This window comes from Vigna umbellata, chromosome 9 (genome assembly GCF_029865625.1).
Source record: "Vigna umbellata cultivar VRB3 chromosome 9, Vumbellata_1.0, whole genome shotgun sequence".
In the NCBI taxonomy this organism is placed as follows: Eukaryota; Viridiplantae; Streptophyta; class Magnoliopsida; order Fabales; family Fabaceae; genus Vigna; species Vigna umbellata.
In genome coordinates this window covers 43382474-43409942 of record NC_142173.1, presented here as the reverse complement: position 1 = coordinate 43409942, position 27469 = coordinate 43382474, and the positions used below count along the sequence as shown (strand labels likewise).

General features: G+C 31.9%; 1 long non-coding RNA gene and 1 pseudogene across 1 annotated transcript; both read right to left on the bottom strand.

The window, feature by feature from the left end:
- Positions 1-7255: 7255 nt before the first annotated feature.
- Positions 7256-8282, bottom strand: LOC148193632 (uncharacterized; annotated as a pseudogene).
- Positions 8283-17539: 9257 nt separating this feature from the next.
- Positions 17540-19538, bottom strand: LOC148193631 (uncharacterized). Its single transcript, XR_015782107.1, has 3 exons — positions 19481-19538; positions 19152-19240; positions 17540-17563 (listed from the first exon to the last, which is right to left on the bottom strand). It is a non-coding gene; the product is annotated as an uncharacterized LOC148193631 (long non-coding RNA).
- Between the last annotated feature and the right edge of the window lie 7931 nt (positions 19539-27469).

Sequence of the window (27469 nt, the reverse complement as noted above, 5' to 3'; positions counted from 1 at the left end):
GATTGGATAACGAAGCGGTTGAGGAACCCACTACCCGGCTTTACCCACACATGGATCATCGCGGTATAAGCATTCTTATTCTTGGTTTATTTGATGAAGCATCTTTTCCTTATGATGTGTATTGTAAGTTAGCAGGTGAATGAAGAGGATGTAACACCAACAGTCCCACGAAGTATCATAGGAACCCTTGAATTGTGTATCAAGGAAACACATCCATTTCCAAACACAGGTTATGTTGGACATATTCGAGACGTCTGTGTTGCTAAATCATATCGCCGTAAGGGTATTGCAAGCAACATGTTGCATTTTGCTATAAAATACATGAAATCTAAAGGTAATATAATATGAACATTGTGTGAAGTAACTTTTACATCCTATAATAAGAAGGGTTGTGAAGAATTGGTTATGCATGCGGGTGTTAATGGAATTTATGGGCACGTAAGAAAGAGAGACGATGGACCTGGCTTGGGGTTCGTAGAAAAGAGAGACGATGGACCTGGCTTGGGGTTCGTAGAAAAGACAGACGATGGACCTGGCTTGGCATTGTTCCAAAAGGTCGGGTTTGAGGTAATGCAACTATCTGTTTATGTTTTTAAGCTTTAAATAATGAATTTTGTACAGTTCTTCATAGATTAATACATGTAACTGTCTTAATACATGCAACTGTCTGTTAACTTTTGTACAGTTACTTGAAGACCTCAGCCAAGAGAGCATGTATCATCACTTTTCCTTAGATATGTAAAGGACCAAAGATATTTTGTTTTGCTACGATTAGATATTGTACGGTTTTATATTTTCTTAAACACTTGCATGTATTGATTACAGTTTCAACAAATAGCAACTTTCACTAATTATGTTTTTCCTCACCTAGACAAACTGGGTTGAAGTTTTCTTCCTTCCTGGAAAGAAATATTATTACCTTGTGAGGAATGAAGTCCCACATTGGTGAGAACTTCTAAAAGGTTATGGCTTGGTGGCTATATAAGAAATCCCTTGTCCCCTTTGTTAAACATCTCATTCTCTCCTATTGTCTCATTTCTTGTATTCTCATAATTTTGAGAAGTTTTGTATTGAAAGAGAGATGTGCTGTAAATTTCTTCCACCAATATAAAATTTCTATTTTTGCCTATTGTCAGTATTTTCTCTTCTCTATTTAAGTTGCGTGTGTTGGTGCTGTATGACTGATACCCAACAGTGGTATCAGAGCTATAGGTTTGTATTCTGCTGCTATTGTCATTATAATAGTGTTGGTAAAATTCTGAGTGTGCACTATGGTTGCGGTTTAATCCGATCTTCCGCATCAGAAAAGAGTTATTACTGGAAATGTTTGGTAGTGTGAAAGTACTGTCTGGGAAAGTTCTGGCTAGGAAAGATTTGGTACTCAAGAGTGTCCATTTGTAACCCACCTCTCTTTCCTGGGAACTTCTTGGTGTGTTACTTCACGGTTTACCTGTGTTGTTCCAGTAGACAATACTATTCATAGTGAGAAGTGCATAAGCCGATATTTTAGAAATTATGACAACAAAATACGAGATAGAGAGGTTCAACGGGAATAATTTCTCGTTGTGAAAATTGAAGATAAAGGCAATTTTGAGAAAGGACAATTGCATAGCTGCAATTGAAGGAAAATCCGCAGAAATGATGGAGCAGAAGTGGAAAGAAATTGACAACAACAACATCGCGAATTTGCACCTACCAATGGCAGATTCAGTGTTATCCAGTGTGGCGGAGAAAGAAATAGCAAAGGAGATTTGGGATGCCCTCATAAAATTATATGAGGTGAAGTCTCTTCACACAAGAATATTCTTGAAGAGGAAACTCTACACTCTTCGGATGAGTGAGTCCACAACGGTGACAGACCACATCAACCATCTGAACACTCTGTTTGCCCAACTATCAGCGACAGATTTCAACATAGTTGAAAATGAACGCGCGGAGCTTCTACTGTAGAGTTTACCAGACTCGTATGATCAACTCATCATCAATATTACGAATAATAATACTGAAGGTTGTCTACACTTTGAGGATGTTGCCGGAGCAATTCTTGAAGAAGAATCCAAGCAGAGGAACAAAGAAGACATACTAGAAAGTTCAAAGGAAACACAAGCTTTGGTTATGATGAGAGGAAGATCAACGAAATATGGGTCTAGTGTGAGTCAGTCTAATGATAGATCTCAAAGTAAGAAGCATCTCAAATGCTACAATTGTGGCAAAAGGGGGCATGTCAAGAAAGAATGTTGGCACGAGAAGAGTGGAAGAAAGAACTCTGATGCATCAACCTTACAAGGTTGTATGGCAAATACGGATGAAGATATTCTGTGAGAAAGAGGGGAGATCTGGTAAGTCATAAAAGCTCAGAAGATCATGACATGTGCTTGTGGGAGATACGTTGTAGAAAGCTAATGCAATGGTTGCATTGACAACTCAAGAAGAAACGGTGTTGATGTGACATCGTACTTGGACATATGTCAAAGTGAAGTTTGCAAGACGGAACGTAATATGTACTCGGGCTTAAGAAGGTAGTTTTACCTTTATGTGAGCACTGTGTGATAAGCTAACAACATAGATCGAAGTTTGCAAGTTTGACTACCAGAAAAGAAAACACAAGAAGACTTGGTTCATTCTGATGTAAGGGAATCACCGGAGTTATTCCTAGGAGGAGGAAAGTTTATTCTAGGAGTTTGTGGGTGTATTACATCAAGAGGAAGTCAAATGTGTTGTTAGTACCAGTTCAAGGAAAACCAAAGCACGAGTAGAGCTTGAAACTGGGGAAAGAATTAAGTGTTTGGGCTATGCTAACAATGTGAAGGGGTATTGCCTGTGAGTTCCACCGCTCACAAGGTTATTGTTAAGAAGGAATGAAATGATGCTCCAACCAGAAGGCTTTGAAGAACAAGAAAACTTGGTTTGTAGGTTGAACAAATCTCTATACGGTCTAAAACAGCGGATAATGATTTTATTATTTTGTTGTTGTATGTGGATGACATGTTGGTGGTAGGCCCCAACAAAGCTCTAATCCAAGAACTGAAGGCACAATTGGCTAGGGAGAAGTCTCGAGTATATGGATGGTGGACAACCTTATAATAGGTTATGGCTTGGCGGCTATATAAGCTAGGGAGAAGTCTCGAGTATATGGATGGTGGACAACCTTATAATAGGTTATGGCTTGGCGGCTATATAAGAAATCCTTGCCTGCTTTGTTAAAGCAAAGGGGGAGGTTTTTGACCGGGGAGTCAATAAGCAATGAGATGTGAGTCCAACCTTAAGAGATTGACACCACTCTTTACCCAAAACCTTAAGGCAATGGGTTAATGGGTCTTCCCACTTATAAACCACTCTACTTTCTCATTTCTATCCAATGTGAGACTTAGACTCACACTTGGATTCCCAACATGTAAGATATGAGTAAATCGAGGGAAAGTCAACAAGTAAATATACCAATGCACCTTCTTAATATTATTAAGTGAAAGTTCTGTCAGAAGAATTTATGAGATCTCTTGATCACCATCCCAGTACACACCATTTTATCATGCATAAATGGTGATATTAACATATGCATAGAAGAATTTTCTCAAATCTCTTGATCACAAGGAACGTCTCATTCAGACCCATAAAAGAAAATACTCCTGATATTCCAAATACTACAATCCACTACCAATCCATGTGATCAAAATGCTTAAATTAAACGCTTTTGAAATCAACCGTTTGAAATCTAACTCAGGTCTCGAAAGTCATTAGAGCAATATCCAAAAGAAATTGAAAATTATAGTTATTAAAACTCACAAATTTTAGTCGATGAGCTTTGATTTTGCTTAGTGAGGGTCCTCTAGTTTGGTTTATGTGCTAAGGATTGTTCAAACATATGGCTATAAATAAATAGACGAAATTTCACTAAAGAAAATCCAGATAGTGATGTAGATTTTTAGGAATAAGGATATCTACAAACGTAACATCTTTAATTACGAAGTTTTCCTCTCCCTGTTCGGATTTTTGCTTGCTAAGTAAAAGTTTGGCTCCGTACGTCCATAATGTTCTAGAGTAATTAATTATTTAATTGTGTAGAAATACAAAAGACAAAAAGATATATATAAAAAACCTAAAAGAGTATACCATGAATCAACCATAAACTCTCTTAAATGATCATGGTTACCGAAACACATAAATGACGAATATTATTAATGAATAAAGAAAGAAGGACGATGTTATAAATCAATGTTTTTTTTCTTTCTTATTGGAATTCAAAATGAATAAACGGAGCATAAAAATCATTCACTCAAAGCATGATAGACACAATTCATGTAATGACTCTTAAGATTCATGAAAGCCGATACACAAAATAACATGTAAGATTATCATCTTAACATTATTCAATTTTACAATGGAAAAATAGAAAAATAACATTAATTTTTTTAGGATAAATAAATCACGTTAAATACGTTTACTATAGATTTTTTTTTTTCGAACCATAAACCAATAAAAACATTTTAGACATTATTTTCTTATAAATGAAATTATTTTAGACATCATTATAAACTTTAATATCTATTATTATCTCGAAACTCGTCAATTATCTATCATATAGAAAAATATTAAAAAATAAAAAATAAAATAAAAGAATATAACATAAGATTTTTTATCATATTTTTCTATAAAAGTTTTTTTCCTTCCATCTCTTCCTCCCGTGAAACTAGTATCGAAACAATAAGTCCCATCACCACACCACACAGAATTTGGATTTTTTTTCTTATCCTCTCCTCACGTTTTCTTTAATATTTTTATAACATGGAATGAAGATGAAATATGAATTTGAAATATCCTCTCCTCACGTTTTCTTTAATATTTTTATAACATGGAATGAAGATGAAATATTGAATTTGAAAAAATATAAGTATAGTTGTGAATTTGTTTATTTTTTAAATATAACAGCTTTAGTTTTACTTGCAATTTTAGTATGCCCTTATGTGAAGAAGAAATATAGGAATATGATATTGAAAAATAATTTGAAGTTGTTGAACTTGAAAAGAATGGGATGAGACTAACATAATTAATAGTAGAAAATATTTTATCAAGACTCGAGGTGAGTAACGATGAGTGTGGTTGTAACTTGCGGGTCAACCTGACTCACCAGGGGTTTGAGTTATGTTGGGTTTAAAAAAATGTAAATTTTTTATGTGGATTAGTTTTCTGGGTTGAATCCATGGTGAGTCGGGTTGACTCAGCAACCCATCTAATTTTATTTAATTATTTATTATTTTATACTTTAATATCATTAGTTAGCATTTTTTTTATTATATTGTAGATGATGATAAAGAAAAAGATGTTTCAAGAGAGAAAAATACTATAGATTTATCTATTAAAGATTCTAATATTATAAATGACAGATAATGCAAAAATTATCAATATTAAAAATTTATTTATTTGCCTTTTGTACATGCTTTTGGATTAAACATTAAACCTTAGACGTCGAAAAAAAAAGACATATTTGAAATCTTAGACGAAAACTGGAACCTACCAAAACATTAAACCTTTGTTTTCATATCCAACATTAGAATGACGTTTCCAAAAACAACGTCCTTATTTAGACTAATATCAAAGCTAAAAAATAATTGACAAAAAATTGTTTTTGTAGTAGTTATACTTAGATAAAGTAATTATTTGTTAAAGCAATTATGTTGTCTTTAACAATTTTAACTTTTTTTAAGTACTATTAAATATTATCTCAAAAGAATACATAAGAATGAAAACACTATATTTAAGGAATTGTTTGTTTCAATAGAGTTTATTTAACTTTTTTATTTATGAATATCTCTCGTATTTACAGTCTCATAATTTATTTTGTTGACCAAAATTAAAAGTTAAATAGCAAGATGTTTCACTTTCATCACTTGTCTCCCACTTTTAGAGTTATTTAATAAAATTATAATGATTATGAGTTTAGAATAAAATTATAATGATTGTTTTTAGTTGAGGATTTAAGAAAAAAGAATCCGACACATTAGATAACATACACTTTCATAAAAAAAGAATTATTATATTAGATTTCAAAATCTTGGAATTAACACAATGAAAAAACAAAGAGATATATTAGAAACAAACTTTAGATGAGGTTATTATAATTGACCCACATCATTACTTTTAAATTTGTTAAAAATAATAAATCTGATTCACAAAGTATTTAAAGTTTATGATTTTAGATATTTCAAGTAAAAACATTTTAAATTTGTATTTAACCTTATTTATTTCTTATATTTTTATTTTAAATTTTTATTTGACTTTTTATATTTTTGTTGTAGAGTGTTGTGATTTGAATTAAATTTTTACTTTGAAGAATCTGACTATACTTAAAATTAAAAAAAAAAAAGGTAAGAAAGAACTTTTATAAAAATGTTCACGTAGTATCTTATTGTCATTAGATATTTTTATTCGAAATTTACACGTTATATTTCTAGTTGAATATTTTTATATTACTTTTATATTATATGGGTAATTTTTAAGAATATAGACGTTGATGTTTTTTTATGACGATGACGCATATTTTTCGTATAAAAATTTAATAGGCTTAACCAATAAAAAGGCTGTTTTTTCATGCACCCTGTCAAATTTCTTCTTGTAACCCATCAGGAAAATATAAGCTTTCGAAAATTTTGATCCAAAATAGTAGTGGTGAGAATTTGGTATCCAATTTCGTGATTCCGGAGGCATAATATATACTTCTTAAAAAAAGGAAATCTGTAATACTATTGATTAGTATTTTTAAAATGATATTTTCCAAATTGATCTATATGTTCTGGAAAACATTATCCAAAAATTCACATATGTGATGGGGTGCATGATTCACAAAACTATAGTCAAGTCCAACTCACTTATAATTGGATCACATATTTGATATTTCAATTTATCCTATAACATACAAAAATCATTACAAACTATAATTTCATAACAATCTTGGACCAAATCACCTTATTACGGGACATTTACTTTTCAAATTGGGGAGGAGAAAAATATATATATAATAAGAAAGCTAGGTATGAAATTAATTTACAATTTCTAGAATATTTACAATTTCTACATTGTCACTAAAATAGTCAAAGTATTAAAGTTCTTGTATATATATAATTGTGCATTATGTGAAAGAAAAGAATTTTAAAAGAAATGACAGAGACTATGAATTATTCAAGGTAGTAACGAAATGAGAGATGTTGAATTTGTTAGATATGTTCCATAAAAGAGTGTGATGAGTGAGTTGTAAGAAGATTCATACGATGATGTTTGAAGTATGATTGTGATGGTGTTGTAAGAGTAAAGCTGCACAGAGTGGGCATGGTGGATCACGTAGATCATCAAATCTTGTTCTTTGCTCCAAACAATTTGCATGGTAAACATGACCACATACTAAAACTGCCACAACGAAAGCTCACTGGAAGAGATTGAATTCCCCAAAAAGTTTATTTTTTGACTCAGAAGTTTCTCACATATCCCACAAACCATCTCTGCTTTATTATTTGATGACATTTCATCCATCCCCAAGGAGCTTGAAGGAATTCTCTCTGGCCTTGAAAACACTTTCTCTCTATATTCTGAACAAAAGAAAAAGTATTACAAAAAAGCTTAAGTAATTTGCATGGTGTTTAGATTGTGAAGAAATACCCTTGGCACGTGAAGACGAAGCATTGGCATGATTGGTAGAGTTACGTCGAAAATATTGGTGGCCATAATAATGTCGTGTTTGTTTCAAAAATATAGAACGACCAAGACCATGATGATGTTTGTCATGGTTGGATGAGTATTAAGTAGCTTCACAGATCTATCTGTTATATCCAATGCAGGTGCCAAATGGAGTAAGCCATGATCATCTGAATGTGAAAGCTTTTCAAAAAACACAAATAAGATCAATGCCATACTTTTCCTCAAACACTTTCTCTACCAATGATCATTCAATTCTATTCAAATTACAATATCATAAACCAAACTTATACAATAAAACGTAAAACCCACAAAAAAATTTGATTTTTAAAGAAATTGAACCGAACAATTATTTCAAAAATGTGCTGGAGAAATATATATTATCGATTATGCAAAATCAGATAAAAAAAAAGTTACAGTTTTCAAGCATAAATAAAAGGAAATATTTTGTGTCTATTCATGTATTATCAACCATTAGTGTAAGAGAGATGAATTGGATTGATGAAAGCAAATTGGTAATTACATTGAAGATAATTTTTTTTTAATTTATAATTAAAGGAATGAGAAAAACAAATTACCTCATTTGATAATAGCTCCATGTTGGAAAATGCATCAAACTATTTTTATAATATTGGCTTAAAAAAATCGACAACAACAATCGTTAGTACTATTACATGATCATTACAAACTAACATACACAGATTCATGAAGGAAAAACAAATATAAAGGAGTCGTTTCCTTATTTCTTATATATTCCCAATACAATCAACAGTTCTTTATCATGTTTAAAAACTTTTTTACTTTTTAAGTCAAGAACAATTACCAAATAACGTCCTTTAAATTAGATGCATCAAAAGCAAAACGAGAAATTTAAAATAGCTAAACAATTGTTAAACATATTGCCCTCTAAAATCCCTTTGAATTGAGGTGAAAAGATTATGCAAGTTAATTAGTTTTCCTTAATTGTTTATTGTTCAAAGACATCAAATAATAAAAATGGAAGTTCCATGAATAAGTTTGACAGATTCATGGAAACATAAAGAAAAAGAAAATGGAAGGAAAGAAGAAAAAACATACCCATAGAAGAAGAACCCAAATAAGGATGTTAATCCCTTAGCCTGGCTAGATTCAGAAAACTGTTTTTTTTTTCACAATAATTAATCTTGTAAAAATAGTAAAAGCAAATTAAATAAATGGAGTTTATGGTTTAAAAGACCTCACCAATTATAGAGGAGAGTTTAGTTTATGAAGTGCGATGTTAAAGCAAAATAAAAGATTTTGTGTGGAATAAAAAAAGTGAACAATTAAAAATGATTTTTATAGAAACTGCATGTGTGTTGAATAGTTTCTAACTTTATGTCCATTAAAAGGAATCAATGAAAAGAGAGATAAACAGGGATGAAGCTACGTTATATATCTAAAAGGGGCTGTGAAAAATAATATTTTTCTTTATCTAAAAGAGAGATCAAATTCTTTTACTTTTTGTTAACTTAGTTTCTTTTATCTACTTTTTTTCTTCTTTTTTTGTGAAATTTTAACGTAATACTAAAATTATCTTTCTCCTCGCCCCTTCTTCTTTCTGGGTGCAATTCGTTTAGATTGTATGACCAAGATAAGCTACAAAGCATAAACTAGTATTCTTAAAATATCTTATCAAATAACTTTTTTTCAGAAGAACTTGTTAGGAAAGAATATAAAAAATGAACTAAAATTAGCTTTAAAAAAAATATTGCGTACAAACTTCTTCAGAAAGCCAATCTTTATATTAGGATTTACATGAATAGTTTTTCCAAAAGTATTTTAAAAAAATTAAATGAATTTCTTTCAAGCTAAGATTAACTTAGAACAAATTAATTAGGATTTTTTTTGGATGAGCTTCTATTAAAAAAATTCTTTAAGAAAACAAGCTTAAAATTAGTATTTTCATAAACTACGATTAATATTTTAGATTTTAGCATTACTTATCACTCTTAACTAACAGTGTGAAAGTCAGATTAATATAATGATGGATATATTATATTCTTAATCGCAATCTTCTTGAAAAAAAAAATCATTTTTTATTTTCTCAACATCTCTTTTATTGGTTTTAATATCTCATTTTCACCAAATGAACTTTTACTTTATTTTATTTTTACAAATTTAGCTTTTCAAATACATCTATCACTGTCTTTAAGTCTCCAATTATGAAATGCCATGTTAGTTTCGTTACAATAAAAAAATTTACAAAGCACTTATTTTATATCTAAAATAAATAAATAAAATACAATACAATACACGTGCACACACACAACTTTTAAAATATAAAAATCTTTCAATATTGTGAATACTTTTCGTATATTTACATTGAGTATTATTTTGACGAATGATCTCTTAATATATTTTGACACTCATCTCTTAAGCAACGGAAAATAGAGTGATATATTAAACATGTAACCCAAAGTTACTTTTATGATACTCTGGAGAAAATCAGTCTTCATCACAATAAGATTTCACAATATTGTATAATTAAGTATCTAATATTTTTATGTTCTATTGCTCACAAATTTTAATCATAAAACAAAAATATAATTTCTAACTACAAAATAAAATATATTTTCCTCCTTTCCCACTTCTAAATTATCTATATCCAATAAATATTATATTAAGCAAAAGTAGTGCTATCAGAATGGGTTTGAGTCAATCCGTCTCGCAGATTTGAGTCGGATTGGGTTTAAAAAAAAGTAACTTTTTTACGCGGACTGTTTTCAACCCGACTCACTTAGAACCTGGCTCATTCGGGTTGAACCTGTGGTGAGTCGAGTTGGCTCACCAACCCACCTAATTTAATTTAATTATTTATTATTTTGTGTTTTAATATTATTAGTTAGCATTTTTTTAATATATTGTAGATGGAGTAAAAAAAAGACGTTTCAAGAGAAAAAAATATTATAGATTTATCTCTTCATCAATATTAAAAATTTATTTGTTCGTCTTTTGTGCTTGTTTTTGGATTACGCTTGGATGATACGACATTTTTTTATTTTGAATTGTCTTTGAAGTTTAACATCATTTTAGAATGAAATTTATTTAGATTTGAATTAAAAAATTATAATTTTAATTTTAAAAAAATTATAATTAAGTAAGTTAGTAAGTCAATTCGTTTAACCCACTAAGTTACAAAAATTTCAGCTCGCTAATAAGTGAGTCGGGTTGTGTTAACTCGCTAAGTGACCAATCCGTAGAAGGTCGGGCCGGATCGAGCCGGATTACCCGGAGAATTACTCCCTCCACCACCACACAATACTTCATGTACCTCCTCATTCCTATTTTTTCCTTTAATAATATTTAAACGGATGTGAATATACGATTCTTAAACGGATGTCAACATTCATGGACAAATATGGATATCTGTTGAAGGACAAACGGATGTCGATATCCGTCCACGGAGGTTGACATTCATTTAAGGGGTTGACATTCGTTTAAGGGGTCGATGGATGTTGACAACATAGTTAGTGTATGCAATTGTTCTAGTGCAATGGATTGTCTCATAGGCCTCCCCGAGCAGTGCTTTTAACCCTGTAGAATTTATGAAACTTAAGATCCACAGGATGATAAATTTGGGAATGCAACGTCTTGATTTCTGAGACAAAAAAAAAGGTAAATGGATTTTCTATAGGGAGATAAATGGATTTTTATAGCAAATGTCCCATTTAAGTTTGATCTATGACAACAACCATAATATGTAATTTTCAAAGGTTCATTTGTTAAAATTGTTTCCACGTTTGGATCATTTTCCCTTTCCCTTGATCTTCTTTATTTGTATTATTAATTTGAAAGTGAATAACCATTTTTTTTTCATTTGACTATTCTTTTTATTCATAATTTGCACCAATCTCAGTGGGGGTCGAGAGCTTGGGCAGAACTCCTTTTATAGTATGTGGAGGTGTAGGGGTGTAAAAAATTTAAGATTTTAAAAAAGGTAAATAAAAAAAATGATAAAAGTTAAATTAATATAGAATAATTTTAAAATAAAAAAAATAGTAAAGAGGTGTAGAAAATACTTGGGGAATGGTTTATATAGTAGACCATCTAAATGCCCATAATCCTAGTGGATGAAGATTTCAAGGATTAAAACTACAAATCAAAAAAGTTCAGGAAGGAAATACATATTAAACCTAAAATAAGAATTTGCTCCATTGAAATGGGCTGGTGACTGGATATTTAACGGCAAATCTCCCTTCTCATAAGCCCAAATCTCAATTTTCTTTTGTACAACACAGGCCCATAAAAAATACGACCCTCTTATTTCAGTATCCATGAAAAACAGTTCAGTGTGGAATTTCACTGTACACAAAGCTTCAATAATTCAAAGAACTCCGTAACCAAAAAAGAAAATAAAAAATGGTGGAAAATTTTCAATGATTTTTTCATATCCTGATAGACAAAGAAAAGGGATCAAAATAGTGATATCAGGTCATACCTAATGATGATTATAATAATGAAAACCTAATGTAACCAAATGAAAATTCAAATCATAGAATGAGTAACATGTGGTAATTAAATGTAAGAAGTGGCAAATCCATGGCCAAGGAAGGAAGAAAAAAAAAAAAAAGTAAACCCTAGAAACCGAAGAGCCTCTTTACACAGCATGAGCCGAGATCCAAAACATGCTTTGAAGAAGTGGGGTCAAAGGAAGTATCCAAAAGGTACAAAGAGAATATCCAATTTTCTACAATCATGATCACAGATTGAAAGAAATTTCCCTGTGCCAGGCGTTTTGTGATTGTGAACTCGTACAACAAAACAGTTTTCATTACCTTACAGTTTTATTAGCACATCACACCATTCTACAATAATTTTCACAGGAATCTTCTAGAACTAGCCACCCATCACAATCTACAACCATACCATATAATAATTCAATGGGTTCATCTTAAAAACATGGACACTTGAAAAAAGTTAAATTCTTTCCATACGAGAACTCCGACACGTTTAAGATTACAACTACCACTACAAGTTTATACGATCTACATTGTTGCCTTTTCTTACACGAACCATATACCATAAGAAAGATGAGTAAAACAAGATATTTCTTTGTTTTTTCACTTGTCAAATGATGACTGCATGCAATCACATAAATTGAATTTGATAAGCCTAATCCAATCTCATGTTCAATGCAAATGTTATCATATTGATTTTGGTCGCTTTCACATGTGAAATTGTTGGTGGTCGGAACTTACTCGAATACTTTTATATTATTTTAGATTTTTTTCGAAAAGAAGGTTGATCGTATAGATACAAACATCAATAACATCTAAATCCAATAATATAAAAGATTAATACAGATCTTTATCTAAAGTCTTAAAATAATGAATTTTTTACTTTTATATAATATTTTATTTTTTTATTTTTATCAATATAAAACTTAAGATTGAGACTCAAAGTTAATCCATTCTAAATGGGAATTTGATAAGAATTATCTCAGACACATCAAGAATTATATGAATATATAGTCACATATTTCGATGTGGATGTGATAAATAGAAACGAATAACTACCATGAATGGAATAATTCTGAATAGATAAGGGTGACATACCAAAAAAAACTCAATGTCCCTCTCGCAACTTTCAAGGGGGAATGCACCATGTCCACAAATACTCTTCAAAACGGTGACTACCCACTCAATTTGCAACATACAGACAACCAATAACCCTTTCACAACTTCAAAAAAAAACTGAGTACTATTCATCTCATATTTGAAAAATAAATTCATCATATACAGAATTTAGAAGAAGCAGTTTTTCTGACGCAAAGTGTTTGGTTGGTTCTCTGAAAACCAAACCTTATCCCAAAGTTTCGTGCCATCTCCTAAGCGACGCAAAAGTGCCATCATCATCTATTTATTATTTTATCATACCATTATCAAAAATTCCTCAACTCCAACTATAAGATATGATTTCACATAAAGTAGTCTTATGTGAAATGAATTTTCTTACAACAATACCATGTGGTTTTTATCTCTTCGATTATAATAAGATATAGCAAACTTGCGTGAAAGATGTTTCTTTGTTAATTAATTACCATTTAATTAATAATACACTAAGCATTGGGAGATATTTTAATTTGATTTCGAACGTCAGGTTGGTGCTGTCAATTCAAATTCACATCTAAGTAAGTTTGGGAGGAGTATAACGTGTGGAATATCTATTGTTCCTAAGAAAAGTGTTTGAATATATTAGCATTATCATTAACGAAGGGTTAAAAAATAATTGTGATAAAGTGGTGAAGCAAATTCTTAACTACTATTATTATGTGGTGGAATTAATCTGATTAACTTTGTCGTGTAAATCACAATCCTGTGGGTACCCTTCTAGATCAATCTGGTTCCTTTTTAAAAAATTGGGAAAGATGTTCTTTGAAAATGACAATCATATCACAATTATAGGAATTCAAATGGAAGAGAGGGAGAGAGATAGAGAGAGAGGTTGAGGTTATATATATATATATATATAGATATAGAGAGAGAGAGAGAGAGAGAGAGAGAGAGAGAGAGAGTTATTGCAGGTACAAAAGGTAAACGTGCGACTGAATAAATAATGAGAAAATAAAATTAAAATAAATTAATAGATTGTTTATAGAAATAGAAGCATAATATTAGGTTTGGAAGAAAGTGGAAACTAAATGTGAATATCCTTTTCATTGCTACAAATAACATCATGTTTCTTTAATATTTTTTTAGGTAAGTAATTTTACCGTTCCAAATTAGATAACACGTGGATTTAACACAAACCGTCCAAATATGAGTTCTGTAGTTATTCTCTGTTAAACTAAGTCCACTAATGTATAAAATATGATATCTAACAAATATTAGGGAATTGAAGATTTCTATTTTTAGTATTAATAAAAAATATTAAATTATCTACCTGGATAAAGTTATTTTTTATTATTACTTATAAGTAATGTTTTATTAGCAATTAAATGATATGGTAAATGGATTAAAATAAACTAACTTTAAAAAAAATGTGTATAATTAAAACTTTAAAAATATAAAAGTTACGTATTTATGAAAGTAGGAATAAAAAGTATATTTAAGGGCATATAAACATTTAACTGAAGAATTTATTTATGAAAAAAGTAGTTCATGTATGAACCGAGAGTGTAATGTTACCGGATACGAAAATATCAGTGTAATTAAATTTATAAACTGTATTAGATTGTGTAAAGATGGCTTTATGATATTTATTAAATTTAACTAATGTGATAAATTTAAAAGTACTAAAACTATTTTTTTTCCTAAACAGTTTTCGTCCTTAGATTATTATGGAAAGAAAGATAGTGGTTTTTACCAACTGATTAAACAAATTTACGGACAAAATTGTTCCTTGTTTTCTGCAAGATATGAACGATTGTACTAGACCTGTCAATTTGGCCCTGCTTACATGGTTTGGCCCTAACCCACGTGGGTTGGGGTCAAAAAAATCCACAGGGCCAAAAAGCCCCTCGTAGAAAAAGTCCACAGGGCCAAAATATCTTCAAAAGCCCTGTGGGCCAGGGCCAACCCATGGGCTTTTCTTTTAGAAAAAATGTTCATTTTGAATACAAGAAAAAATATAATTAACTCCTAATTTGTTACAAAATAGTTACTATAAAAACAAATTGAAATTTTTATAAGAGGAGAGTTCTAAAATCAAGAAGCAAAAGCAAAATGACAATATTTATTGAGTTAGATTCTCTAAGTATATAATTAAAGGATCATTTTAGAAATTTGAAATTTAAATACTTAATTTCACTTTTTTTTAACTTATAAGTAAGAAATTAACTTTTTATCTAAATTATCCTAATTGAAATTTAAGAGAAGATTTTCTCTAATTGAAGCTCTTAATTTAAAAAAATAGGCTTCTTTATTTCTTAGAAAGTTATTGAAAAAGAAATTAAATATAAATGATTTTCTTTTTCATTTTATACTCACACAAATCATGTTCATAACAAAAATAATAAATAAAAGAAAAAACTCATAAACCTTGTGCAGACTGAAGTTGTATTCGCCCATAGAATTCAATCTCATCATACTACTCACTCAAAATGCTTACATTTTAAATGTCATAAACATAAATATAAACATAAACATACATTTATGTTATGTGTTCTAATTGAAAGTTAAAAATAAATTATTTAATGTGTTAGTTAAAGAATTGAAACACTATAACATTTGTCATTCTTTAGTACTTTAGGTCTATTTAAAATTTTCATTTTTTTATAAATTTTTAAGAATTAACTTTTTTTTTATAATATATCTTATGGTGATTTTGAGAAAAGATTATCAGAGAGAAAAAACAAATAAAACATAAGTTTAATTTAAACATAAAATATTAATACTATTTTTGATCAAAAAAATTTAGATAATAAATTTTTGAATTATTTTAATTTTAAATAATTAAAAGCAGATTGAGTGATATTTTAGAAGTCGAAGAAACAAACAGTGATTCCTTTTAAGAACTGTAAAAGCAGTGCAAATATTAAATCAAATTAATATGTTATTATCTCTCTTTGGGATTATTTTGATATTACTAATTATATATAATTTTCTAATAATTGGTGTTTGCAACATAAGACATAATTTAATTAAAATTGACAACAAAATAAAGCATTTTTATAATATTTCAGTAAAATAAATTTGTAATACTATTTAGTTGTATAAAATTAAGTGTGTGGTTTGCAATTGTTTTTAATTATTTAAAAAAGTGGTTATTTTGAATATTAAATATTTTATTATACTATAATTAATTAGTTTTATTTAATAATTTGAAATAAGAAATCAATTACATGAATATAAAATTTAGTACTTTTAATAGTTACTATTAAGAATGTTGAAGTTTAGTTTCCAAAAAAAATTTAGTGGGCTAAACCCACCTTAACCCTGACCCTAACCCCCTTGAGAGGGGGCTTTGGGGGTTGGGGCTTTTTTTTGGCCCCCATTTGAGGGGCTTCTTAAGAGGGGGCTTTTTCAAGAATGGGTTAGGGCTAGCTCCGGGGTCATGGGTCAAATTGACACCTCTAGATTGTACTGTACATTGTTATAGAAATGTGTTTTTATTTGTAAAAATATGTCGAAATTTAAATCTTGTAAAATGAAAATCAAGTTGTTCACATAAAAATCAGTGAATATGTGAATTAAATACATCAATACTGTGAGTTTCATGGACCAAATTTAGAACCGTTTATTATCCATCTACCCTCCCTGTTAGTCACTATTGTGATTATGAATCATTATGTTTGCTTTGAATGAAAAAACGATGCCATAATCTTTGAAACTAATATTTTATACTCATAATTCTAAATTTTCAATCTAAGATAAAGTTACTGCTCAAATTAATTAAGATTAGGTGATAAATGCATTAATATATTAATTATCATAAAAAAAATCTTAGGAAGAGGTTAATGCTAATCAATGTAATATTTCAATTTTTATAACATTCAATTATTATAACATTTTTAATAATATATAAGATAGTTAACTCGAACAAACGGTCTTACTATGAGGAATATACTATACAAATAAAACCTGTAATATGTAGTCTTTACAGAAAAAAAACAACAAAGCTTCATACTCTAAGCTTAAGCTCCACCACTAACTAGCACTTATTTATCAAAACATTTTTTTCTACTCCCACCAAAGACAGTCAAAAAGAAAATAATACACACACAAAGACAAAAGGACAAACTAAAATACCAAAGAACATTCATACAATTAAAATTTTGATATCTCAATAATTGTTCAAATGAAACAATACAACAATAAACATACCAACTCTAGATTTCTGATCATACGTATACATGTATTGATGTTGGACTCATGAGAGACATGCCTCGTGTGGTGTGAAATAACCTGCCCACATCAAACTATCACACACCAAGGTCAATCCATCAAAATCAACCTTATTAGACATGACCATAAGACTAAGAACCTTATGCTACTCTTCACGATATAACTATCATTCTCTACTTATGATTGGAAGTTATTAGAAGTGTCAAAATCATCCATTAATCTGAGTTTCTAATTCAATACATCACACTACCAAACAACAATAAGGATTTTTTCGTGGAATCCCTTTCACAAAATACTTAATTCACACTTTCCACTTCATTTGACCATCATGGTACAAATGTCACATACATGAGTACTATTATCTATTCTATCCAAAAAAAAAACATACATTGAATCAATATACATCAGTCTAAGCCAAATCAAAAATCATAAAAACATAAAAAACAAACACTACTAGGATAAACACAAAAAACATTAATAATAAAAGACACGGTAACATTTAAATGTAATCAAACTTCATTTTATTTTTATTGAATATGTATTCTAGTTCTTAAATAATATAATCATATTTAAATATTTATTTGAAGTTTAATTTTAATAATAAAGAAAAAAGATTTGTTTTTACTTCTTTATAATATTTAATTTTTTATTTATTCTAGTTGAAAATATAAAATATTATTTTTTTATTTGTAGTTTTTGTAAATGACTATTGTACCCATAAAATAGTAAAAAAAATGTAAAATTATATATTTTTTATTTATTAAACTATGTGTATACAAGTTTTCCCTATTGATATTAGTTGAATTGAATTAAATATATTAACTATTTTTAGTTGATATTACTCACACGTTTAAACTAAGCGAAATAAACATGAATCAAGTGTATAAAAAAAATTTAAATTCATTTTTTTTAAATAAAATTTAAAACCATATACTTTTAATTATCTATCAAAATTTAGAAAAGAACAATCACTTTGCTACTTGATCAGGTCTCACGTTATGAAATTTAGGAATAATATCTTTACAAATTTGTTTTCGTATATCTTAAGTAATATTTGTTTTGGAATCTAAAATTTTGTACAATATTTTATTTTTAAAAGAGGAAGAAAGAAAAATTAAAAAATATTTAAACTTTTTTTTAGCTGATACCTAAGTGATGTAGAACCTAAACATTTTTTAAGGTCAACATTTAAATCAGTACAAAATCAAGTATACAATTATACTAAAACTTTTATAAAATTAAATGTGAAGTTTTATTTTTAATCTCAAATTCACTTAAACCAACTTAATATTAATATATATTTTCAAAAGTATCCTTAAAAGTGTAACATATTAACAAATCTTTATTTTCAAATAGTAATTTTAGACACTTTCACTCCTTGAAAATGAATTTGCGTTGGCAAAATTTTGAAAAGAGCAGAACAACATAAATTTCTACTTCAAGGACTTCTTAAGCACTACCTCTGAAGTGTGATGTAATTTAGTTTTGGAAAAAGAAATAAAATAGTAAAAAAGCACTAAAGGTTGATTCTATATATGCAAAAGAGTTAAAGTAATAAACAGAATAGAACAATCTAAAGAAAAAGAAACTTTAAAAAGCATTATATTTAGTTATACATATTGAAAGTGTGAAAGCATTGAAAACAAGATAAGAAAGAAGAACCTGTTTTCTTGTGTTGGATTCACATGATAAGCGTTGCGAATGTCTCTGGGTCAACTTGACCACCTTTGCCGCTCCAGCTTGACCGCAAACTAGGCGCCCAGTAACAAATCACAGATTTCATTGACCATGATCAAGAAAGTGACGCTAAAAGGTTAATATAAGCCATCATGTCCATACTCATGTATTTACATTATATCATAATTAAAAATATAATTTTCTAAATTAATATAATATAAATGAGTGTATTAAATCAATAAACATGTCTACACGTGTGGAATTACTAACTAACTTCCTAAGCAAGAAACCAAAAAATAATTACTCACACGTACCAAATTTGATTGCGAAGAGATGCCACGTGGGATGAACACACTGCACCATAAAAATATGACACGGATATGAGTCATTCGCACGAAACTGTAGCTTATGTACAATTGTCGGTGAGATCCGCATAACTCTTCTCTTCAATGCGGGACCTTCCCAACCTAACATTAGTTTAGAAATGCAAATATATAAACAGTAACGTTATTTTTACGTTACATTCTGACAATTTTCCTTCCTAATTTAATCATTTTGATTTCTCTTTTTAAAATTTACAGTTTGTTTGTTATAAAATTAACATAAATTTTTCATTTTGGTGACCCAAATCCCATGGAAACTTCTTTGAAAAAGGCGACAATAACATAGTCTCCACAAATGAAGAATTTGGATCTACCTTAGCAAATTACAAATGGTGGGAACGACAGGTAACAGTAACACACATTGATGTGTGAGCTTACAAATCGATAGCAACTGTGTCTGGTCCCATTCGGACCCTCCACCACCCATGACAGCGCATTCTTAGCTTCACTAACTCGACCCTTTCTCCCTCTGTGAGTGGTGGTAGGTATAAATAATAATATATTAAGGTGCTGATATTGCTGAGACTTTAAGCATTTTATTTCATTTGAATAATTAAACGATGTAAATCAGTTTCGTATCGGACACTGCAAAGTACAAGTGACAGCAAAGAAAGGGGCTAAATTAGGGTTTGATGAAGATATATAATTTACGTTTGGGTAAGCTGTCTTGCAAGGTTGTGATTTGTGAACAAATTGAAACCGGTGAATGTCTCTCGGTGGTCATTTGGAGAATCGATTCACGGTCACTGTCGTATAACCGTTCCACCTGTATGTATGTCTACTCGTAGAAAAGTAAATGTCAAAAGTCTGCTATTTAAATGATACTTTTTTTTTAATTAATGGATAGGAACATTTAGATTTTGTTGATACGTAACCATTTTTAATTATTGTAATAAAAAATATTCATTTACAAAAAGTTAAACCTTAATAACTTTATTAAGGATACGGTCCACTGCCGTTTGCATTAATGACTCTGATGAAATCATATGTGCTATGTAATGTATGTTAACTTTTTTGTGATAAAAAAAATTATAATTATAAAGAAATTTTAATGATTTAATTATAATTAGTTTTTATTTATTTTATATATAATGTTTAAAAGAATAGTTAAATTTAAAAAATTAATTAAATTTAAATAGGTAACTTTGAAGAATAAAAATGGATATTAGAAATGGAATCTCTTGATAAATATATATATGTTTATAACTCTTTGAACATGTTTAATTTTTTGTACAATTTTTTTTAAATATCATAATTTAGTAATTCTCGTTCTCTTTGTTTGATTGTACTAGTAGTTTTGTACTTTTAATAAAATCTTACTAACAATAATTAAAAATGCCTGAAGAGGTGTAACTAGCCAATACCCTTGATAAATAGAGAAACCTTTTAATTGGATGACTAAATTCATTAATATGACTCATTTAATTTGTTAATACATTATTTGACCTTAATTTTAAAATTTTAATTGGATGACTAAACTTTTTAAGCTATTTATAAGATGACTTTAATCGCCCATTTTTTACAATTTCAAGAAAGTTTTGATTGGGTCAAATTATTGGTTGACTTTTTATCTTTATTTTTTTTAGTTTTCATGTATCTGTGGTGGTAACCTATCAATACTTATTTGTTGGCTTGTGAACCTATTGATGTTAACCAATTAAAGTATTGTAACATCCCAAAATACAGTAATCACTATAATTCAGAATTAATTACAATTAACAGTAATCATAAACAGTCTTTGCATTAAAACAGAAATAAAAGCCTACTGGCTAATATTTACAGTAGCTGCTCCAAAATAAAACAGCAATTTACAGTACAACTTAAAATGTTCAGAATTCATCTATTTTACTAAAACCAGTACTGATTTACATGTCTGCATAATTATATACAGTATACCAAAATACAGTACAGCACTTTACAGTGTTCATAAACTAATCAAAATATAAAACAGTTCTGGATAAAACGCGTCTGCAGTACTGTACACAGAACTGTTAAAATACAGTACAGAAAATAACTAACAGCTACTATGGATCTAATCCCTATTGCTCCGATTTAACTTCCACTTCTACCAAGTTGGCATCCTCCAAATTTTCTTCTTCCAGCATTGTTTCAAGGGATGCACCACCATCTGCTCACATCCACAACGGATGATCATTGCATTTGACAAGACGGAAGTACATGGACAATAGACAACACAATGGAAAACGCAAGGGTAAGCTTATAATATTTAATTTATACAATTAACACATACGTTCACATATCAATTCAAACGTGCAGCACATAAATTATCAATTCGCAATCATAAAATAAATATAAAAGACAGACTGTCCGGACTGTATGAACCATGTAGTTACAAGCGTCCTTGCACCCGAGTGATGTAGTAACTGGATAACATTAAACAGCTGCCACTCGAGGTTAGTCCCTCGCCCATATCTAAGCGATGAACGAAGAACCTCCTGCCATTCCCACGCATGACTACCCCCTTCTACGTGAAGATGAGTATCACGGAATATCAGGACGGACAGCGAGTCCTAACTTATCCAGGTTCATACTTTACCATTCAATATTTCACATTCAACACATCAGAGACGTTCCTCCTTGGAACGCTCTTTAATATCCACTTCCAATAATTTCTTCAAAATATATCATTCGTTCATAATAACCAGTTCTCTTTATTCCCTTTCTCATTCTGTGTTTCATTCCCTTAACATTTTACAACATTCATTCTTTGATCAAATAAAACGAAAGTATTACAGTACTTTTGACCACGCGTTTCTGAATAAAAGAAACGAACCGTGTACTCACTTAATACGTTTCAATACTTAATAATTTGAAAATACTGATCTTTTAAAGAGGTGGATGATACTTAGAAAGATTTTGAGTGTACAGAGTTCAGGTAGAATCCAAAGGATAAAACCAGTAAGAAAATGTTTAGATAAACAACCAATATAATTGAATTTCAGAAAAACAGCACTGCCAGTCAAAGAACGAACGTTCAGAATTTCAATTTGGACGAACATCAATTACGTTCGCTCAGAACTCAATAATAAGGACGAGCGTTCAGTTAGAAACCGAACCCTGCTGTGGACGAACGCTAGGTCAATGACCAAGCACGAATCAGCACTAACGCTGGTTATAACCCAAGCGCTTTATAGGACGAGCGTTTCGGTATAGGACCGAACGCCAACTTTGGACGAACGTTCAGTATAAGGACGAACGCTCTCTAGAACTAACGTTCGACATAAGGTCGAACAACAATAAGGACGAACGCTCGACATGAGGCCGAACGTCATTGAGGACGAACGCTCGACTTAAGACCGAACGTCACTTATTTATAAAGTTTTAAATATTGATCTATACTGAGCAGAACGAACGCTCATTCACTCAATTGGGGGACGCTCGTTCTCGAGCAGAATTCATTCCAAATGAATGAATTCCAATCTAAGTCATGTTAACCAAAAACCGAACGGTCTAAGACCGTACAGTGACGAACGACCTTTTAGCAACAGAGAATGATCAGAAAATTTAGATTTTTCACACTTAGCAGAATTTTTCCAGATTTCCATTTTCCAACTTTATACTTCCATTTCAGGTTTAATTCCCTTCAAACATCATCATCATGCAGATTTCAACATTTAAAATCATTCCAACCACACAATAGCCATTCTCCATTCATCCATAATCAACTCAACATGCATTTAAATCAAATTCAACATCAAATATAATTCATACAAGCCGTATCAGTTCATGACAGATTCATCCAAACCAGAATGCATATCAGATATCAGTGATCATTTCTAACAACTCAACTTCATATTTTTCACACATGCAAAACAAACCAGAAATCATATTCCATATCAGTAAACGTTTCTAAATACTCAAACATCATGCTTTCCATATATGCATCTCAGATCATAAATCAAACAGTATAAATTAAACATATAAACTTCCCTTACCCGGATTGAAATTCAAACTTGTCCTAGGTGTAGAAATGGCTTTGTCCAACACTTTTTTTTTCTTATGATCTTGACTCTTCCGAACTAGAATCTAACCAAATTTTACAGAACACTCAGTATACCAGTTTGCATGCAACTAAAAATCCTATTTTCCAGGAACCTAAAGGATGAACTACCGCGAAGAGACTTACCAGGTTGGATTTAATTTCTGTTCGGTCCAAAATGAAGATCAAGGCTGGACGAACTCTCCTATGGTGCTGAAATCGTGATTGGAGAAGAGATATAAGTTTTTACAGTAAAAAAGGAAGTTCACTGTTTCAAGAGAGAAGTTGGAGAATATGAAAGGGTGAGTTTCAGAGGTTGAAGATGAGTTCGTGTAAGTGAAAGTGTTTTTTCGAAAAGTCTGATTTTGTTAAACTAACGTTAAAATTTGAGAACTACTCACATGTAGCCACATGCACACCAACTCTGATTTCAGAAACTTCCAACATGACAAGTGGCATGCTTGCATGCAGACTTTAGTGCGTTTTAATGAAATCAGAGAATGATGGGCGTGGTGTTTTGTGCACGTCAGAGGGAATGGGATCAGTCTAGGGAGTGGTTTTAAATGGCTGGGAATGAGGTGGCAAGCATTAAGGGTGAGATATCAGGATTAACTTAAGCTAATTATTAAGGGTCTCACATTCTCCCTAACTACAAAAATTTTCGTCCTCGAAAATTTAGAACTTACCCGTGAATAGGCGTGGATATAAATTCCTCATTGCACTCTCCACTTCCCACGTTGAATCTCCAGTCTTTTCGTCCCATACAATCTTTACCAAACGGATGTCTTTTCCTTTATGCAGCTTAGCACGTTCATCTTCAATGCGAACTGGTTGCAGTTCCAACGTTCTATCTGGACGCAGTTGAATGTTTTCCAGTTCCAATACATGAGAAGGATTAGATATGTATCTCCTAAGCTGAGACACATGGAAGACTGGATGCAGATTTGATAATTGAGGAGGCAACGCAAGTTCATAGGCTACTGGTCCAATCTTCCTTAAAATTTGATACGGCCCTATGAACTTAGGAGACAGCTTCTTTGGACGAACAACTCTTCCCACTCCAGTGATTGGATTCAGTCTTAGAAACACATGATCACCTGTAGCGAATTCCAGTGGTCTTCTCCTCCTATCAGCATAGGATTTCTGCCTGCTCAAAGACGTTTTCAACCTGTCTTGAATCAACTTAACCTTATCGGTTGTTTGCTGGATGAGCTCAGGTCCAGTTAGCACGTTCTCTCCCTCTTGAAACCAGCAAAGTGGTGTTCGGCATTTCCTCCCATAGAGAGCTTCAAACGGCGCCATCCCAATGCTAGCTTGAAAGCTGTTGTTATATGTGAATTCCACAAGAGGCAGCACCTCATCCCATGCGCCTAAGTGATCTAGGACGCACGTCCTCAGTAGGTCTTCTAGCGTCTGGATTGTACGTTCAGATTGGCCATCCGTTTGAGGATGATATGCTGAACTCATCTGCAGCTTGCTCCCCAACTCGGCTTGTAATGATTGCCAAAAACGAGATGTGAATCTCGTGTCTCGGTCAGAAACTATGCTTGAAGGCACTCCATGTAGACGAACAATCTCATTAATATACAACTTGGCCAAATTGGTCATGGACATCTTCAGATTCACTGCCAAGAAGTGTGCGCTCTTTGTCAACCTATCCACAATCACCCAAATTGAGTCATGGTTCCTAACTGTCCGTGGTAGATGGGTCACAAAATCCATGGAAATGCTGTCCCACTTCCATTCAGGAATTTCCAGTGGTTGAAGCAGACCTCCTGGACGTTGGTGTTCAGCCTTGGCACGTTGGCAAGTCAAGCAAGATGCTACAAATCGTGCAACATCACTCTTCATTCCAGGCCACCAGAACGAACGCCTAAGATCTTGGTACATCTTAGTCATACCGGGATGTATGCTAAGACGGCTATGGTGTGCTTCCTCCAGTATAATCCGCTTCAGCTCTCCATCATTGGGAATGCACGTTCTACCAAGGTAACGTAACATACCATCCGTTCCAGCATTAAATTCTTTAGCCTTGTCTGTACCAAGTGCATCAAAGATTTTCACCAAGTCTTCATCTTCACGTTGCTTCGTCCATATACGATCAAACACATTGCTTGATATCCTAAGGTTGCAGCACTTGATGCTGTTCGGTTCTAACTCATACTGCAACCTTAGATCTCTGAAACTCTCCACTAAGTGCAGCTCCTTCACCATCATTAACGAGACATGCACTGCCTTCCTGCTTAATGCGTCTGCCACTACGTTTGCTTTACCAGGATGATAAAGCAACTCAAAATCATAATCTTTTAGGAATTCCAGCCAACGCCTCTGCCTCATGTTCAACTCCTTCTGGTCAAATAAATATTTGAGGCTCTTGTGATCACTGAAGACTTGGAAAGTGGATCCGTATAGATAATGCCTCCAAATCTTCAATGCAAACACAACTGCTGCCAGCTCCAAATCATGCGTTGGATAATTCTTCTCATGTATCTTCAATTGCCGAGAAGCATACGCCACTGCCTTCTTCTCTTGCATGAGAACGCACCCCAAACCTTGGTGAGATGCATCACAGTAAACTTCAAACGGTTTGGCAGTGTCCGGAATCACTAAAACTGGAGCGCTTGTCAACTTATTCTTCAGCTCTTGGAAGCGTTCTTCACACAAATCCGTCCAAGCAAAAGGGTGATCTTTCCTTGTAAGCTGCGTCAACGGTGCTACTATCTTGGAAAACCCTTCAATGAAACGCCTATAGTAGCCCGCAAGACCAACAAAACTCCTCACTTCCGTGATTGAACGAGGACTTTTCCATTCCAACACTGCACGCACCTTAGCTGGATCCACTGAAATACCTCCAGCCGAGACCACATGTCCCAAAAACTGCACCTCCTTCATCCAGAATTCACACTTGGACAGTTTGGCATACAATTCCTTCTCACGTAACACTCCAAGTACCAGTCTAAGATGTGTCTCATGCTCCTCTTCGGTCTTGGAATAGATGAGAATATCATCTATGAATACAACTACGAACTCGTCCAAATAGGGCCTGAAGATGCGATTCATGTACTCCATAAACACGGCTGGAGCGTTCGTCACTCCAAATGGCATCACCACATATTCATAATGTCCATACCGTGACCTGAACGCTGTCTTATGGATGTCTTCATCTTTAACTCTGATTTGATGATAACCGGATCTCAAATCAATCTTTGAGAACACTGCAGCTCCATGCAGTTGATCTAGCAAATCATCTATCCTTGGTAAAGGGTATTTATTCTTGATGGTCAGCTTGTTTAATTGCCTGTAATCTATGCACAACCGAGAGCTGCCATCCTTCTTCTTCACTAAGAGTACAGGCGCTCCCCATGGTGACACACTCGGTCTAATGAATTGTTTCTCCATAAGCTCCTCAATCTGCTTCTTGAGTTCAACCAATTCCGCAGGTGCCATCCGGTATGGCTGAACGGATATAGGGGCTGCCGTTGTCACCAAATCAATGGTGAATTCAACTTCTCTAACAGGAGGCAACCCTGGTATCTCATCTGGAAAAACGTCCATAAATTCCTCCACAACTGACGTTCTCTCTCGACTGCCAATAGCGGACGTTCGTTCATGTCTCAAATCTCCAAGCTCTTGGTCTTCATGCGTCATGATGAGAAAACAGCTTGCACCTTCCATTATATCTTCCTTCAACTGGCCAAGCGTTACTGTTAACTCTTCTTCTTCATCATTAGGAAACACCAATTCCTTGTTACCACAATCTATAAGAATGTGATTGGTGGTCAACCAATCCATCCCTAGAATCACCTCCAACCCTTGGAGAGGTAAGCAAATTAAATTCACCTTGTAACTACGTCCCTCAACCACAATAGGACATCTAATGCATACAGTAGACGTCCTAATCTCTCCAGCTGCCGGGGTAG